Raw genomic sequence first — 9,550 nt, 5'->3', positions numbered from 1 at the left:
AGTGTACGGGTGTTTTCGCAATTCGTCCAATCGAAATCCGGCCGCCAGGGCCGGGATTCGATCCTACGACCTCGTATCTAGCAGTGTAACAGCATAGCCGCTAAGGAACCAGGCGAGTGATGTTGGAAGTCAGGAATAATTTAGGAGGTGAGTGGAATCGAAGTCCACGGAGACAGCAAATGACGGAAACAAAGACGTGCTGCCAACAAGATGATGGGATGCGCCAAGTGTTGCTAGTGCGAAGAGGGCAGGCGAGAAGGCGCCGCTATGAACATCTGCTGCCGTTTCGAAGAACTAGTGGGGACAAAGTGAAAAGGTCTTGTTTAAAGAGCTGTCAAGCAGCTACCACGGTGGCTTTGATTCGCCAGTGATCCTTGACCTTTATGTCACCAGCGGCAGATACCATGACAAGCCACTTCGTCTACTGCAACCTGGCACTTGCTTAACTCATGACAAGCAGCCAACGATGGGACCGCCGCCCCGAGGAATCGGAGGAAACTAGACACGCGTGATGTTTCTACGAGACCTCCACCACGGGAGAGCGGAAGGAAAGGAAAGTATATACACAAGCCCTCGGAACGCCGACAAAGAGAGGGCGGTGTGAAAGTATACATGGCCGACGCGAGTCAAAGTGTAGTATCTGCTCTGATCAGTTTAATAACTGATGCGAGCTTTATTTAGACGTAAGATATTACGCTTATTTTTGCAAGTTGACGGAGTGCTTGAAGCCTGCGTCACCTCCACCGCGGGTCAGCCTGGTATTGCACTATCTTCAGGATCGGCCCATGGTTCCTGCACACGCACACGAAAAATGAAAGAAATCCTAGCCATGAGGATCTTTTCCACCGTTTGTGCAGCTGCCCCAAGCCCATGGCGGTAGAACCTATTCCCAACCCTTCTTTTTCTTCGTGGGAGGCCGCTCTTCGGGACACTTTCTCGGATAACCAGCTCTGGCTGCTAGACTGTGCTTGCCTAAAGATGTCGTCCAGGGGGCTCCCGGACGTCTAGGGGTCCAACCACACTTAAATAGATCCACTAAAACTTTATCCATCCATCCATCCATCCATCCATCCATCCATCCATCCATCCATCCATCCATCCATCCATCCATCCATCCATTCATTCATTCATTCATTCATTCATTCATTCATTCATTCATTCATTCATTCATTCATTCATTCATTCATTCATTCATTCATCCGTCCGTCCGTCCGTCCGTCCAGCTTCGCTGTAAAAAAAATATTGGAGGACGCTTAAGCTTCGCCTTCAAGAGTGGAACGCGACAGCGTTCCCGTCGACCCGCCAAGGGGTGTAAGACAATGGGCTTCGGCGCAGAGACTACGCGCCCCGCATCGGACGCGGTGAGCGTCGAGCAACGCAGCGTTCGGCGCGGCAACGAAATGTGCGCCTGAGCAAGCGACGCACGCCTGAGCCTTAGAAACAGCTCGTTTCTAAGGCAACACCGCATTCACTAGAGGCGCTTTTGTACCGCTTTGAAGCATCGAACCTACACGTGATCACTTCATTGAATCTGTAGTACGGTTCAGGGATGTCCATCGTGCACTCCCTGAACAACCAACATGGATTGACATGCTAGATAAACTTGCAGCATTGAAAAAATTTTGATATGTCGTGCCAGCAAAATCTTTGTTGACATGTTTTTCCTTTTTCTGTATTGTTTGTGTATGTCAAAGCCGGCAATAAAGAAAAAAAAAACTCGTGGCTCAGTGGTAGCGTCTCCGTCTCACACTCCGGAGACCCTGGTTCGATTCCCACCCAGCTCATCTTGCAAGTCGTTTTTTATTCATGAAGTGCCTGCTGCGATTTATCGCTACGACCAACGCCGCCGACGCCGACACCGACGCCGACGACACCGGCTTTTCTGCGATACGAGCTCCTTAGCGCTATCGCGTTAAAAACTTGCAGAACGCTTAAGCTTCGCCTTTAAGAGTGGAACGCGATAGCATTCCAAGATCCTTGACTGCGCTTCTCACATTTTCCAACAACTACAGCTTATGTAATCGTAATGTTTACCGGGAAGCGTTGGCGGCGAACGCTATGCACGAAGGCGAGCTTTCTGGTAGAAACGTGGTCTCTTGTGTAGGCTGATCCCGGAGGTAGCGCGAAGTCGCGCCCGGAAAGTTACATCATATTTAGGTTTCTGTTATTGTTTCGCATTGTTAATATTTAAGTCTGAGAAGATTTGACATAAAAGGCATGCGCTGTCGGTGTTTTGTTTCATGACATTTGTTTGTGGGCTGTCGTTCTCAAAATTCCAAGGATATAACTTTGTCAACAATATAAGAGAAGGTATGAGCTACTTTAGCATATACCGCACGTAATAAAACAAGGCGTCGTATATACACACACCTAAATATACATAGAAAATTTCGCTCTCGGACAACACCGCCGACGACAGCGACACGGGACCCCTTAACGTGATCGCGTTAAAGATGTCCGGCGATTAGGATACTCCCTAAGGGGAAACTTGAGCGCAGCTGTACACGTGTTTTCATTTCGCGATATATTGAGGCAAAGAATTCACCGCACCGACTGGCAGTGGGCCAGCACCATCGCTTAGGGAGCGGCAGTATGGGAACCCTAGCAAGATGAGCGGCATCGGTGCCCACCGTAGAAGACGACGACGAAGGCACAAGTAGTGGCACGAGCACGAGGGGCAGTATGGGAAAGCTGGCATGATGAGCGGCATCGGAGCCAGCTGTGGCAGAAGACGACGAAGAACTCGCGAGCAGTGGCACGAGCGCATTCGTGCGGTTACGCCAAGAGTCGGCGAATGCACTCTAAAAATACAGTACAGAGCTGACTTTCCTGGCGCTGTCACGGTCTGCGAAGGCGCCTCATCGTGATACGCAGCGCCAACGTCCCGTTAATGCATTCGACGTCACACAGTGCACAGTCACAACTTGTCACATGGTCTGGTATCTCTTAAATACCGCGGCAACGCCTTTACAGCGGCTTGTGCTGGTGTTCGTGCAGGCCAATTTCCAAGAATTTTACTTTCCGTGAGTGCGCGCTTGTCCAGTTGGCCAAGTGTGGCTGAGAGCGCGCTCATTGCGGGTTGAAACGAGGGCGCTCGCAAGGAAGGTGCGCGATCGTTTCGCTTAATTCACCAGCATAAGTCAAACTCGGCTACTGGCCATTCCGATCATAAAAGAGTACGCATTTGAGAATGCTACTCTAAGCCATAGACGGACTAGAAAGGTGCAGTCACATCGTGGGAGGCCAGGCGGAATTCAGGTCTGCTAATTGGGGATCCAGCATATGAAGGCATGTGCTTGTAAAGTCTGATTAATCGCATTGACCTAATGGTAAGTTACGTGTTAGCGAACGAAGTTATTTTATCTGCGTCGGCTCTCGAAATAGGGGTGGCAATGCAGCTGACGCCGTCATGGGCAGATCGGGCAGCTGCATTCGCTTGGTCATTTCGATGTATGCCACAGTGACTGGGCAAACATTGAGATATTATGTCGTGTGCTTCGTTAATTACAGGATGGGGGACTTGTCTGATCTCTGCGATGAGCTGCTCATGCGATCCATGACGTAGTGCGGAGAATAAACCCTGGAGGGCTGCCCTGGAATCACAGAAGATTGACCATGGATAGGATGACTCCTCCTGAATGAAATGAAGGGTCGGACGGATGACTACCAATTCAGCAGCTGACGTTGATGTTACACGTGACGTTCTCAGGTTTCAGGTTGTAGGCGCCGCTACTTCTGTGCACTCGCTGATGCACCACCATCAGTAGCTTTGACAGCAAATCTCTCTAGCTTGCTTGGGTATTAGTCGTGGAAGTTTTCTGCCTTCTGTATAGCCACTCACTGAGCGACAATATGTCACGAGCAAGCACATCCGCGTCAGTATGAACCTACAACAATGTTCTTTTGTCATGCTTATGAGTGTCCCACCCTGAAGCAGTATTGCTCTCTTCCTGGCAGAGCAACAAATCATGGTGTACTTAAGCCGTTGCTTCGAAAAAAGGAGGAGGAGGAGCAAAAGGAAAAACATCATTTTCGTCAGTTGTTCGGTTGCTTAGGGTTCCCTGTAATTGGTCGCACACTTGATTCCCGTTCTGACGTCCGAATATTTCAGCACAATCCTCCGCCTGCCGGTAGATTACGGCAATGCGCATCTTGAGTTCGCAGTTTCGCTTTTGCTTATCCATCTCTTCAAAAGTCTTCGTCTGGCCTCCCAGAGGTGAAGTAGATGTGGGTCGACTTCAGGATTTTCCGCAGTGACTAGGATGGCCTTTTTATACTTGGTAACCAAGTCCATCACGTTCTTGGTCAACTCTTCGATGTCCTCGAGGCTTCTGGGGTGTTCGTCTTTTTGGAAGGTGGGCCAGTCCGTAATTTTGACCTGACCTAGTCTCAAGAAGGTTTCTTGAGACTAGGTCAGGTCAAGGGGGTCTTGATTCCGTCTTGATTCCGTCTTGATTCCGTCTTGGCCAAGGGGGTCTTGAAACTTGACCCCCTTGGCCAAGACGGAATCAAAAACTGTCACCGGGCAACACATACAAAGACATATACGCAACTTTCAGGGCACTGAGGAAGAAGCGCTCGAAGTCGTCACGGAAAAATACCTCGGAGACGAGCAACAACGGAAGGCGCAGCCCGTTATCTACCCGGAGTACAAGGGGAAACCCAACCTGAATCTGGGCCAACTTTTCACCAAGTCGGAGATCATGGCAGCCTTAACACGACGCCCGGATGGGACAAAATTAACAAGACCTTCCGTAACCTGAATGACAGGGGAACGAACAGTTTACTAAAGTATATAAATGAAAGCTGGGAGACTGGCAGTATACTGGCCACCTGGAAGCATGAGGACATAACGACGATCCCGAAACCCGGCAAGCCCATCAAGCTACAGAACCTGCGCCCGATCTTCCTCTTGTCGTGCGCGGGGAAGCTCTTTGAGCACATGGTCCACAGTCGACTCTCGCCCTACCTGGAAGAAGGAGGGCGCCTGCCGAACGCTGTGTTCGGTTTCCGGCCTAACCTCTATACCCAGGACATTTAACTTCAGATAAAGAAAGAAGTCATCGATGACCTGAGCCCACGCCACAAGAGTGCCATCCTGGCACTCGACGTGAAGGGGGCATTCGATAACATCTCCCACGATCCAGTGCTAAACAGCCTACAGCATGCCAATTGCGAACGACGAACGTACGACTACGCCCGGGATGTATTGACGGGTCTAACAGCGACGATAGGCCTGGGGAACCTCAGGACTGACAAGATCCAAATACCGCAGAAATGAACACCCCAGGGGTCGGGGAGCTCCCCGTTGCTCTTCAATATAGCGATGAGGAGATTGCCGAACCTTTTCGACAACATCAGGGGTATCCGTCACGCAGTCTACGCGGACGACCTGACTGTGTGAACGTGCAGGGGATCGGTGGGTGAACAACAAAACGCCTTGCAGGAAACCAACGACAAGACCGAGTGTTATCTACACCGTTGCGATCCCCAATGCGCCTAAAGTCCACAAAAAGAGGACGAGAGGGTGGCCTCCCCTGGGGACACCGGACCCAACATTGACCCTGCACGGAGTCAACATACCCAATGGGGACGTACACTGTATCCTGGGTCCCCCTTTCCAGAAGGAAGCTGCCAGTCTCGCCACCATTAAAAAGCTGCAATCGACAGTTACGCAAGTGGCGCACCTGGTGCGAAGAGTAACTAACAAAAAGCACGGCCTGAAGGAGAGGACACAATAAAATAAGTTCTGATAATCAGCAGGGTCACTTACGGTGCCCCGTATACCTGGGTCTCAAGAACAGCGAGAGGGACAAACTGAACACTCTCATACAAAAGACCTACAAACTGGCACTGGGCCTTCCCCCGACGACGTCGACGGAGAAGCTACTCAGCCTGGGCATCTATAATAGTTGGGAGAAACTAGCAGATGAACATAAGGCGAGTCAGATAGAGCGACTCAAGCTCACCAGCATGGGCAGGGACATGCTAAGAAGACTGGGCTACCCAGTCGAATACAAATCCAGAAAAAAGTGCGTCTCTCTACCCCTGAGAGAAAAGATAATGGTTGCCGGCATCTTGAGAAACGTGCGCCCGAAACCCGACAGAGAAAGGAAGCAAACAAGAGTACAATCTACGTAAAGCGTAGGAAGGACCAAGAAGTGGAGAAGTCAGATGCACCGACGCTGCAAAGTACAAGAACAGAGCCGCCCACTCTGCCAGTGTGATCAACTGCCAGGGTGAAGAGGTAGCAGCGGCCTCGGGGAACACGCTAGGCATCGACTCCGTGGAAGAAACGGTGATAGCTATGGTGGCCCCGGCGGGCAAGCGAGAGTAAAATCACACTACAGTCATCACAGATTCACAAACAGCGCGAAGAAATTAGCAAAAGGGCCGCATTTCTAAACAAGCTCTGAGCATCCTCGAGAAACTGGACAATGTTCAACTAATATACATCGTCTGGACCCCGAGACACGAGTCGCTGGCGGGTAATCTAGCGGCTCACGCCGCTACTCGAGATCACATTCTGCGGGCTAATCCACCTGGTTCACGAGCCCCGGTAGACCTACACGATGGCGTCCCGAAAATGTACAGTGACATCTTGAGCCACTACAGACTGTGTAGTAGGACCTGTCCATCCCCGCATTCCAAGCTGACTAGAGAAGAGGCGGTGACCTTCCGCAAGCTACAGACCCGCACGACACCCTGCTGCACGCCATGTATCCTGCGACGTACACTTACAAATGCGCCTTCTGCTCTGCGCCCAATAACCTCTACCACGTGGTATAGGAGTGTGAGCCCAACCCATTGATACCACAGATAACCGGACCAACCGTGGAGCAGTGGGAGGCCCAGCTGATAAGCCCGAGCTCTGAATACCCGCATTGTCTGGTGAGCAGGGTCAAGCTGTCGGTTCAGGCCAGTGCCATCCTGGACTAGGGACGCCGCCCACCTCGGACGACTCCACCGTCAGCTCATTTTTACAAATAATGTTTATTCCTCCTCATCGTTAGATATTAGAGTTCTTTGAATTACCGGGTTATTTCTTCCGCCAGGCGACGTGAGGTATACCTGGAAGGCGCACAGACTCTCTCTACTCATTTGGAAGAAGTGACGAAGAAGCTAAGACAATGACAAGACAGCCTGCGTCGGGGAAATAAAACCATGCAACTATACACACACTGTATAACACGCTAATTCTGCAATAAATAACTATAATGGTGGTTAAGTTTAGCCGGTTAGCTCATAACACTTCAAATTTCGTTTTGAAGCAAGGCACATTTGGGAAGAAAGGAAGAGATAAATCCAAAGCAGGCAGGAATAGTTTCGTTGCAGTAATAATATATTACATGCATCAGCAAGTTAAGGCAAGTTACTTCAAGGGCTATCTGACGTCTCAAAGTCACTGCACCCATCGACGGAATAGTTGACGCAAGAACACCAAGGTCTTAGCACTAGTCATTGTCATTATATACGAAAAAAACAACAACAACGAGAAGTATGATTAAAAAGCACCAGAAAAAAAAAACTGTCGAAAACGCAGTGAAATACTCTGAAGGAATATCACTAATGCAACAGCCAGCATTAATTAAGAGCCCTGGAAACAAACCGTGAACGTAGCAGAGCGCCGTGCAAGGTCCGCACCCCTAAATTGGGAAGAAAACGCAGAACTAGTCATAATTGAATAAACGAACCCTCCATCTGGATCAACGGAAGCGGGGTACACGGAGATATATAGCTCGAGGTTTCGAAAGAATAATTCCCTCGTGGACAAATAATTAAATGCGATGTTCGCGTATTCGAAAATTAGAACGACACACACAGTTCTCGAATGCTTTGTAAGGAGGTAATGGAACGAAAAGATAAATAAGCCCAGTAAGACCCGAGAAATCAAACCTCTCGGCATGCGTAAGACTCGAAGTTCCAACTGCGCGACTAAGTAGTAATAATAAATATAGTGTAAAGAAAGGTTCGGCTGGTACTAGCTGACAGCGAAACGGCTTCAAGGAGCGTTCGCACAGTCATAATAAGATATGAAAGGCGAAATGTAACGTGACAAGATCAAAAGAGCAACATTGGGGAACTAAGGAACCGGCGACACAGAACGCGTGTCTTAATCCATTCAATTGCTCGCCCGGAGAGAGAGAGAGAGAGGAAAGGGCACAGAAGCACAGCTGCGTCCGTCGGCGGCAAACGCTAAGCGGGCTGCACGAAGTGCAGGTCGGCCCTTCCGACTGGGGCTGTATAAGAGAGGCTAATTTTTCGGACAAACGGTCCGGATTAATAGGAACTCAAACAGGCATGTCCACTGGCGCTGACACACACGCTCCCGCTGCATGCAGGACGGGGTTGTTCCGCTTTTCTTTTCGTGTCTCTCTTCCCTGTAACAACGGCAGCCGTGGCTTGGGTAACGAGGCGGATGGTCGCGCTGCCGAAAACGTCGGCAGAAGAGAACGTACGCTATTCGGGAAACGAAACCTGGCAGAAGGCGGATGACGACGACCAATGCCAGCGAGCGAGCAGGAAGCGGCAGCAGCAGCAAGGCAAACGCATACAGAGATCCGGCGCAAGAAAATGGGTGTTCTTATATTTATTATTTCTCGCTCACTGGAAGCAGATCGGGAGGTAGAGCCTTAAATTGTATGTCGAGCTTTTCGCTGTCTTCTTTATTGTAACTTCAAGCAGTGCTAACGCTTCGTACATATTTCACATCGTTTATATTCTCGGTTTTCTGTTCCCAGTTCAAGCCAGAAGCCCGAAACGTGGCGTCAGTCGCCGCTAAGAAGACGCTAAAAGCTTTGTCTAGCGACTGACATAATGAAGTTTAATGACTTAATGAGGATTTATGATTAACGAGCAACCAAAGCAACGCATTGGCTGCGATGGACGCTGTAGCGAAGAGCTTCGGAGCGACCGCCTGGGATCGTTTAACGCGCGGACGAGTCGATGCGCACGAGCGTTTGAATGCAGGAGCATTCTGCATTTCCACCGACGACTTGAGCAGGTCGCGCGAGCGATTGCGATTGGCGACCAAACAGCGACTAAAGGCGACCCAGGTTCACGCCGTCCCAAGATCAGAGTCGGCGTATACAGACGTCCTGTTCTCGCGCACCTGACTGGTTCAAATGATTTTGCAATTGCAGTGGCGCGGTTGAAAAATCGAGAAGTAAATGAATCACCCAAAACAGTCTCTTTTCGAGCCAAGCGACCATTTGTCACCAACTATTATGTACCAACTATTATGTGACCAACGTATTGCGTACTAAAGTGTATTTATAATAACCTTTAGTGTAATGTTGTGTTAAGTACTGTGTTTTCAATATCAATATTTTGTTCTATTGTGTAACAGATGTATCCTTTTGTAACATCAATCATCTGTATTTCCATCATTTGTATACTCCTTCCCCCTACTCTAATGCCCAACATTGGGCGCTGTAGGTATGTAAGTAAGTAAGTAAATAAATAAATAAATAAATGAATAAATAAATAAATAAATAAATAAATAAATAAATAAATAAATAAATAAATAAATAAATAAATAAATAAACTT

At 49.2% G+C, this 9,550-nt stretch overlaps 1 non-coding gene across 1 annotated transcript; it reads left to right on the top strand.

Annotated features, from left to right (window-relative positions):
• Positions 1-608: 608 nt before the first annotated feature.
• LOC135900703 (U2 spliceosomal RNA) lies at positions 609-792 on the top strand. Its single transcript, XR_010563927.1, has one exon. It is a non-coding gene; the product is annotated as a U2 spliceosomal RNA (small nuclear RNA).
• The last annotated feature ends 8,758 nt before the right edge of the window (positions 793-9,550 follow it).

Source organism: Dermacentor albipictus, chromosome 3 (assembly GCF_038994185.2).
Source record: "Dermacentor albipictus isolate Rhodes 1998 colony chromosome 3, USDA_Dalb.pri_finalv2, whole genome shotgun sequence".
NCBI lineage: Eukaryota > Metazoa > Arthropoda > Arachnida > Ixodida > Ixodidae > Dermacentor > Dermacentor albipictus.
Note: the sequence above shows the minus strand (reverse complement) of the source record. Positions and strands in the feature narration are given on the sequence as shown.